Source organism: Protopterus annectens, chromosome 2.part2 (genome assembly GCF_019279795.1).
Source record: "Protopterus annectens isolate FY-2018-M chromosome 2.part2, PAN1.0, whole genome shotgun sequence".
Taxonomy (NCBI): Eukaryota; Metazoa; Chordata; order Ceratodontiformes; family Protopteridae; genus Protopterus; species Protopterus annectens.
This window is the reverse complement of record NC_056730.1, coordinates 998,002,933-998,012,351: the sequence shown is the minus strand read 5'-3', so window position 1 is coordinate 998,012,351 and position 9,419 is coordinate 998,002,933.

Genomic DNA, 9,419 nt, shown 5'->3' with positions numbered 1-9,419 from the left:
GTTGTGAATAGTTCCTAAAATTATATTGTTGTTGAATAGTTGAACAGTCTTCATTTTTGTCCATAGCAAAATGTTTTATGTATGAATACAGTCAAGTACTTCAAAAGAGGTTACCTTCATTTGACTAAAAGCTCATTTGACTGACACTCATTTGACTGAGACCAAATGACTGAAACTTCATTTCAGTGACAGTTTATTTGACTGACAGTTTAAATGACTGAAAATAGTACTGGCAGTGTCTAGAGCACTGTAAGGCTAGTAAAAGGAATATGTCCTTTTCCCCACTGTAGTGTGACCCTGGAGTTAGTATATATAGGTAGGGGAGGTGTGGGGGGCACAGACCCCAACTTAGTTTCATGTTATATTCTCTACCTTTGGTTTTATATTCTTTAGTAAAACCAAAGTAAGTGGGGGGTGAACCCTCACACCACCCAGTGTAGGTGACTGTGCCCCCCACACCTCCCTAACTATATATACTAACTCCAGAATCTAACCACATTGGGGAAAACGGGATTTATCTTAGATATTCAAATGCTTAAAAGTTCGAAACACTAAAAAACAAACTTTAGTGATCGAACGCTAAAAAGTTTGAATATCTATAAAAAGAATATTTAAAAAAAGAAAAAATAAAGGGTTTAAGTGGGGGCAAGTCCCCCTGCACCCCCATGTGAGGGGCTGTGCCCCCGACACCCACCGCTACTTAAATATACAAACTCCGAGATCGCACTTCATTGTGCTACAGTGCTGAAACAGAAAATTTCCCATTTCCTACACTGTAGCTCGATCTTGGAGTTGGTATATTTAAGTAGCAGGGGGTGAAGTCCCCCACATGGGGATGCGGGGGGGGGGTTCCCCCCTGCTTACACCCTTTAGTTTTTCTTATTTATTTATTTTTTTTATTTTTATGTATATTCGAGCATTTAAGTGTTCGATCACTAAAGTTCATTCTTTAGTGATTCAAACTTTTAATCGTCTGAATATATAATATAGACACAAGAAAAAGACATATTCCTTTTACTTGCCTTACAGTAGTCTAGACACCACCAGTACTAATTGTCAGTCAAATAAACTGTCAGTCAAATGAAGTGTCAGTGAAATGAAGTTTCAGTCATTTGGTCCGACTAAAATGTTTGTCGGTCAAATGATCTTTCAGTCAAATGAAGGTAACCCCTTCAAATATATTGTTTAATTTTGCTAGATTTACAATGTTTCAGAAATGACAATTTTTAAATGTATCTAGTTAAATATAAATGGATTAAATAATCCCATGAAGAGAGATATTTTATTTAAGTATCTTAAAATAAATAAAGCTGATGTAGTATTTTTTACAAAAAATACACATTAAAAAGGTCTTAACAAACTGACAAATAATATTCAATACTTGTGGATTCACATTATAGTTCTAAGAAGAGAGGCACCATAATTCCCTGGAAGAAATCATTGAATATGTCTAAAGTATTCTACACTGACAAAAAGTGGCATGATGGGACTATTTGTGATTGAGATAGACAGGAAAAATGTACACATTTGTTAACATCTATTGGATTCCTGGAACTGGATCTAAAGTTGCAAACTGATATCTTGATATTATAGCTTTACTTGCAAAGGTTGCTGTCTTATTAGCTAGAGACTTTAATTGTATATTGTCAAAAATAGACACAATCAAAGATAAGGAACTTAAAATAACTGCCACTGCTAAACAACTAAACAAGTTTGCTAATACAATGAATCTTACAGATATGCAAAGGTCAAAAACTGGCAAACACATCAAACTTTACTCACCATCCATATAGATTTGGTACCCAAAGAAATATAGATAAAGTGTTTGCATCCAACAGATTATATTCAAAACTAGAAGAAGTATCAATAACATCTTGCCCTTTGTCTGATCATAATGCCACAACTTTTAATCCAAAGCCTAATGAGTTAGTGTCTTGGTATTTATAGTTAAAATTAAAGGATTTAGACAATGTGCTCTTTAAAAGAACTGAAATTATTTATGGATGTTAGCAATAATGATAAAGTTTCTGATACTATCCTGTGAGACACATTAAAGGCCTCTATGCATGGTAGAATAAAGCATTAGTATTTGTTAAAAAGGAAGGAAGAGGATAACAAAATAAATATGCTTTAAACAAAAATTGATAATTTAAAATTAAAATTAAAACCCTTGGATAAAGTTACACATTCAGAATTAAAAACATTAAATTTAAAATACATAGAAATATTAAATCATTAAGTTTCAATTAATATGGAAAAGATTAAATTACAAACTTATACATTAAATCCTAAAAAAATACATAGATTACAAATTAGATCAAAAACGTTAAATAACATAAATCATATTAAAGAAATCGCATATGAACTAGATAATAAAACTAAAAAAAGCAATAGACTTAAAGGATATTTTAGAAGCTTTAGGAGACACTATGAAGAAATCAATAACAGAAATTTAATACTAGATAATAGTAATTTTACAAAAAAAAATTTAAAAGACAATGTAAAATAAAAAGTAACAAAAGAACAAAATGATAAATTAGATATACCTGTGACTCTTAGAAAACTAAAAGAACAAATGCACAGTTTGAAAAATAATTAGGCACCTGGACTAGATTGTTTGATTCCAGAAATATATAAAATGTTTCCAGATAATATTCTAGAATTGTTAATAAATACATTTGATGAAGTTAGAAGCTTATTACATATCCCACCTTCTTGGAAATTCTCATTGGTACCTCCTATATTGAATAAAGACAGAGATCCATAACTATGTACTTCCTATTGTCCTAGTTCCTTATTATATATGGATTATAAAATGTTAATAGCTATTCTGGCAATATGGTTAAATAATATAATATCAAATGTAATTAGTGAAGATCAAACCAGCTTTATTCTAGGAAGAAATGTACAAGATGTCTTTAATAGATATTGGTAATACAATTAAAAAAGAACTGACAGTACTAAGTCTAGATATTGATAAAGTTTTTGATTCAATAAACTAGGCATATCTACAAAAAGTACTTAAAGAATATAATTTTTATTCAAGATTTATAGATAATAATGAAGATATATAATAATACATTCTCTTCTCTTATTTTTTTACATTTGTCTCTAGCTCTTTTAAAAATATTAAAAGGATCAAAACAAGGATGCCCTTTGTCTCCATTGCTGTTTGCCTTATCAATAGAACCCCTTTGCAACTTAAATTTGAAATAAAAATAAAATAAAAGATTTTTCTATTAGTGATAATTATAATTCCAAAGTTCAACTATTTGCAGATGACATTTTGTTAACTGCTAGTAATAATGAATCTTCATTATAAAACATAACTAATTCAATAAAATACTTTGATAACATTTCTGATCTAAAATGTAACCATAATAAAACAGAAAAAAATATTGATAAACCAAACAGTATCTCCCACTTTAACAAATGTAAAATAATTTAATTTGGAAAATAAACAACTTAAATATTTAGGAATTAATATAAAAACCAAATGGAAAGAGACAGTAATATTAAATTGTAATAATTTAGTTAATAATATAGTAAAGTTAATTGAGAGTTAAAATAAAATGCACTTCTCAGTGGAAGACAGACTTATATTAATAAAAATTATAATTTTGACAAAAATTGTTCAGTCTTTTCTTTTAGTACCCTCTAAAAATCATTTAAAAGTTAAATTCTATATTATTAAATTTGTTGTTGCAGCCCCAAAAACTAAGAATATCTTACAGTTGGCATATAAAATGCTGGGAGGAGAATGGTACTGTATTTCCTAATATTGATCTTTATATTAAATCAGCTACTTAAAACATTGTAAGTCTTTGGCTAAACTCATCATATAGCTCAGATTAGAAGCTCTTATATGAATTAGTGTTAACCTCAAGTATTTCACCTGAAATAAGCTTTAATGTTTCAGCGGATATTAGTATACTATATTGAGTTCTAAAAGATTATTGCATAAATAATAGAAATACCAATATATACACTTTTGGTATTAATTGTATATTAATCATTTTCAAAACATCTATGGGTAGTAATCATTTGGTTAAACATTTACTGTTCTTGATGATTCCCATAGCATATGCTATTGGATGTTTAGAATATTTTAATATAAATATAACAACTAACCTTGGGGAAAATGTTGGTGTCATTTCTTAGATGGAAAAAAGAAAATACCACAGAAAGACTTCTAGCTAGGTATAGTACTAATAAAATGAATAGCTTAAATATACAGACTTTCGGGGAATTCATAAACAATAATTTTCAAATACCACTAGTTATAAACTAGAAATCCATACCTAAGATATTAGAATTCTTTTTTTCAGATTAATAGTGATATATATATATATATATATGGGTCCACTACATAATCTCGAAATGTCACAATACCGACGCCCACAATACCGAGCCGAAATGACCGAATGCCCATATACCCGAGAATGCATAATACCGATGCCCAGAATACCGAAAGCCCATAATCTCGAAAATAACGTCACAACAGCGTCAACGTGCAGACGAACATGTACACCAACACAAAAACCAACTGTGCAATGTGCATAACACAACCCCATCACAACGTAAACCCAACAAACACAGCAGAAGCATCACGCCTCGTAAACACACATACACACTTAATGTCCCATCACCCGGATATAGTAATACATACTTCACACATAAACAATGCTGAAATGCAAACTGAAACTGTATACAATTAGCGGAGCAACGACATTCCCGTCACTGAAATACAGCTGTAGTGTATCACATTTTCAACAGTCTTGCAATACACCTGACATACTCAACGGATGAGTAATCACTCCTATTAGCCATTAAGCGTTGGAACTTCTCCTGGCGCTCTATAACACGCCACCGTTTTGGGGAAGGTGCACAGCCAGCGGCTAATCGCTGATGAAGGCTATCTACCCTGTTCTGTTCTCTGCTAAGACATGACATCAACGCCAACAAATCTGTAGCTCTATCTCCAAGAAGACACTTTAATCGCCGGTGCCATGCCTCTACCGAGTTCTGCGTTCTCGGCAAAAACAATGTGTTCAATTGTGCTACATTCCAAAATGAGACGGGGAATAACGGTGGAAACCTGCAAACCTTACTGGACCTGGTAGTGAACTTCCTAACTCTACCAAGCACGTACCAGTCTGTGAAATACCGGATCAATTCCCTACCTTCCTCAGGGAATGACCCCTTCAACTCCGTAAACGTAGCAATTACGTCCGACTCATCAAGAAATGCTAATCCAACCAATGACTTGACTGACAGCTGAAACTCCAAGCATCTATTATAAAGAGACCCTAACCCTAGTTGTTGAACTTTACGCCACACATTCATTCCGAAATGGAATAGACAACCCTTCGCAGTCACATCAGTAAAGTTAAGCCTGATACTTTTAATCGCCGCTACCTCGTAGTCACAAAGGATAAATTGCAATGACAGTGTTAACTCCTGAGAGGAAAATAAATGTAGAACACAGTGCCATAACATATTATAAGCACGAAGAGACTTCTTAGACATCAGAGCATAAATGAGTGGCACTGATTTACTGTAGCCGCAACACTTCAATAAACCATGAACGCTATACAATTGACGACATATAGCACCTTTGCAAAAGTCCATCATCCAAATCGTTGCTACACTTAAATCGCTCAGGTTATTAGCAGTACTAAACACAACCACATGTGTATCTGAAGCACTATCAGTAGCCCGTTTAACAAGAAATTCACCATGCTTTATAGGGAACTTACTGACATCCAGTGTATCTAATGTTACATTTGGTAGGCGAACTACAGTAGAACCCTTACACCTGACCCGACGTATTTGCTGCAGCATAGCTTTCCTATTCGGAAGGCTAGGAACACAGGCTAGAGATGTAGATGCTAATGCATCCTCTACTAGTAAACAAGGCGTATCCCTAGCTACAGCTGCTCTGTCGCGGAATGATCCACAAACGCTATAGCGTTCCACCTCTACTGGATCACCTGCATGGTTGCGGGGCATGGTTTTCTTCAGTAATTCACCTTCGGACAGTGATTCAGTTACCGTCCTACCCTTGCAACTTTCACTTCTCTTCAGTTTGCAACACCAGTAACGCTTGCTGCCAGCCTTACGTTCCAGATGATACACATAACCCTCGACTATAAGCACTTCCTTACATTTCTGAGATTTCAGCCTAGCATACAACACACCTACACAACCAGGTGCATCATACTGTATATTACTCATGTCTGCAACGTTATGCCATTGAACAACTTGAAATCTTTCACTCACGATCTTATCACTTCCATAACCTGACGTGCACATCACATTCTCATGCTGTTCGCGAATACCGTCTTCACCGCACTTGGCAATATTCACTTATTTACTTACTGGAAATCGCCAACAAGTCAGGCTGTCCGTTTGCACATTCTAGGTAACATCTACGGTAGTCTGGGCATCGGTATTCTGAATTCTCGGGTATTTGGGCATTCGGTCATTTCGGCTCGGTATTGTGGGCGTCGGTATTGTGACATTTCGAGATTATGTAGTGGACCCATATATATATATATATATATATATATATATATATATATATATATATATATATATATATATATATATATATATATATATATATATTTATACACACATATATATATATATATATATATATATATATATATATATATATATTTATACACACACATATATATATATATATATATATATATATATATATATATATATATATATATATATTATATATTTTATATATATATATATATATATATATACATATATATATATATATATATATATATATATATATATATATATATATATATATATATATGTATATGATGTAAGTCATACTTATCAAAACTTTATAGAATTTTAAGATCCAAATTTATATACTTTGGTGTATCTCATTGGGAATATTCTGCAAAAATAAATAAAGAAACATTCTCAGAAGTTAATAAAATGATATATCTGAAACTGCAAGTAACTCCACATCACCTGTGCACTGGAAAATTTTTACTTGGAAGTTTTTGTATAGGAGTTTTCTAACACTGAATAAAATAGCTCTGTTTTACAAAAAAGAAAACTTAAGATGATGGAGATGTTATAGCAATTTGGAGACGGAGTGGAAAAATTTGATTCTGGAATTTCAAATGGTTGTTTTATTTTGAAAGGAATTTGGGAATTTTGTTAAAGCTTTATGGTTAGAAAAATGTAACATTACTGATTATTTGATACTATTTAATGTTCCTATTCCAGATCCTTTTCCAAGAAATCAAATGCCTCTCCTGTGCTCAATCCTGCCTATTGCCAGAAGGGTTATTGCAATGAACTGGAAAACTAAAAGTGCTGTCTCTTTCCTGAGTTTATTAGTCTAGCAAAAAATGTACGTAATAAAGAAATAAAAACTGTGTACAATAGTACCAGGAATGTTACCCATAAGAAGTTAGCTTCACAAAACATAAACATTTGTTAGAAAAGTATTAATGTTACTGTCTCACATCAGCACTTGTTATTGACCTTGTATGTAGTTTTATTTGTTTTTATTTGATGGTTAGATTTTATATTTATTTTTTTTTTTTGTTAAAACACAATAAAAAGTAAAAAAAAAATACTGAGAGACTCCTTGCAATCAGAGTCCAGTGTAAGTATAGGGCAGTATTCCTAATATCAGCATATGCCCCTCAGCATGGTTGTGGTAGTGAAGAAAATGGTGTATTCAGACAGCAGTTGCAGACCATAGTAGTACCTAATGCAGGACAACATGAGATGGTGTTGATAACTTGTGACCTGAATGCACATATTGGGACAGATAGAATAGATATGAGGACTGCCTGGGTTCCCATGGGTATGGAAAGAGGAATAAAAAAAGAGCAGACATTATAAACTACTGTCTGGCAAATGGCTTGATGGTGACCAAAACATGATTTAGCAAGAGAGACAGTCACAAGACTGCATGAAAAATCGCCAACATGCAATTCTGGTAGACTTAGACTTAGTAAGGAAAGGGCACTGGAGTAGAATCAGCAATTGCAAAAGTCATTCCCATTGAAGCAGATGGCCCAGAGTAAAACTCACTGGTTGCCTCAATCAGCTTCAAACATTGGTTGTTGAAGGTTCTAAAGTCAACAGAGACATCATAGAATTTGACTAGATAGAGAGCACAAGATTTCATGGAATTACTCAAGGCTCTAGGACCTCAGAAAGAAGAGGAAATAGGTGAAGTTGAAGAAGAATGGCAGCACCTCAAAAATTGCATATGTAAGGACTATAGAATAGATATGTAGCCCAGCCAGGTATGGAAACAAGGCACATCAGGAAAGCTGGTGGTGAAATGCAGAAGTCATGGAAGTCATCAAAAGAAAGAAGTGCTGGACAAAAAGTGTGAGATTGAAAAGATGGGCCAGGCTAAGATCGATACTGGTTGGTGAATAAAGTGGCTAAGAAAAGAGTTACAATAGAAAGGAAATCAGGCAGCAATGGTATTCTACCAGCATCTGAAGTTACTCTGTAGATGGCACAAATAAAATGTATCAGGTTGTAAGGCAAAGACAGAAAGGTAAAGAAGATAGTCCGGCACCTTTCATAAGGGCTACCAGCAACAACTTGCTCTCCATTCCACAGGACATCACATCAAAGGCAGAAAGAGGGTGTATTTCCAGCAGCGACTGAGTAAGAACATTTCACAGAAATTGTATAGCCCCAGACACAGCATATAATGAAAGAAGAGAGGGAGCCCACCACAGAAGAAATAAGAAATGCTCCAAGGAAAACATGGTTTGTGAAAGCAGCAGACACAGATGAAGCCACACCAGATATGATAAAGATGTTGGGTGAGACAGGGAAAAAATGGCTCCTGGGGATACTCATAGCAGTATAGAGAGAGAAAGATGTGTCCCAGATGACTTGAGAATAAGCATACTACTGATAGTGTACAAAAACAAAGGAGAAATTCATAACTGTGTTGCAGTAAAGCAGCATCAAACTTTTACCATACTGCATGAAAGTTCTGGAGATAGTGACTGATAAATGAATATACAGAGTAGTAGAAAGTAAGATGGAAGATGAGCAGGTTGGATTCAGATCAGGATGCAGCACAACTGACTCAATATTTACAGTGAGGCAGATAGTTGAGAAGAAGCTAGGAATGAAGAAAGAGTCCAACCGAGCATTCCTAGACCTGGAGAAAGCATAAGTCAAGGTCCCAAGAATGTTAAACTGGGCAGTTCTGTGGTTGTTGAAGTCCCAGAAATATTGGTAGTAATAGTGGAGGCCATGTACAAGGACCCAGTGACACAGGTATGAACAGTGTTTGGTCACAAAGAGGGGTCTCCCGTGTGAGGAGTGCACATCAGGGTTCAGCTTTGAGCTCTCTGCTGTTAATTATAGTGATCTACTACATTAACAAA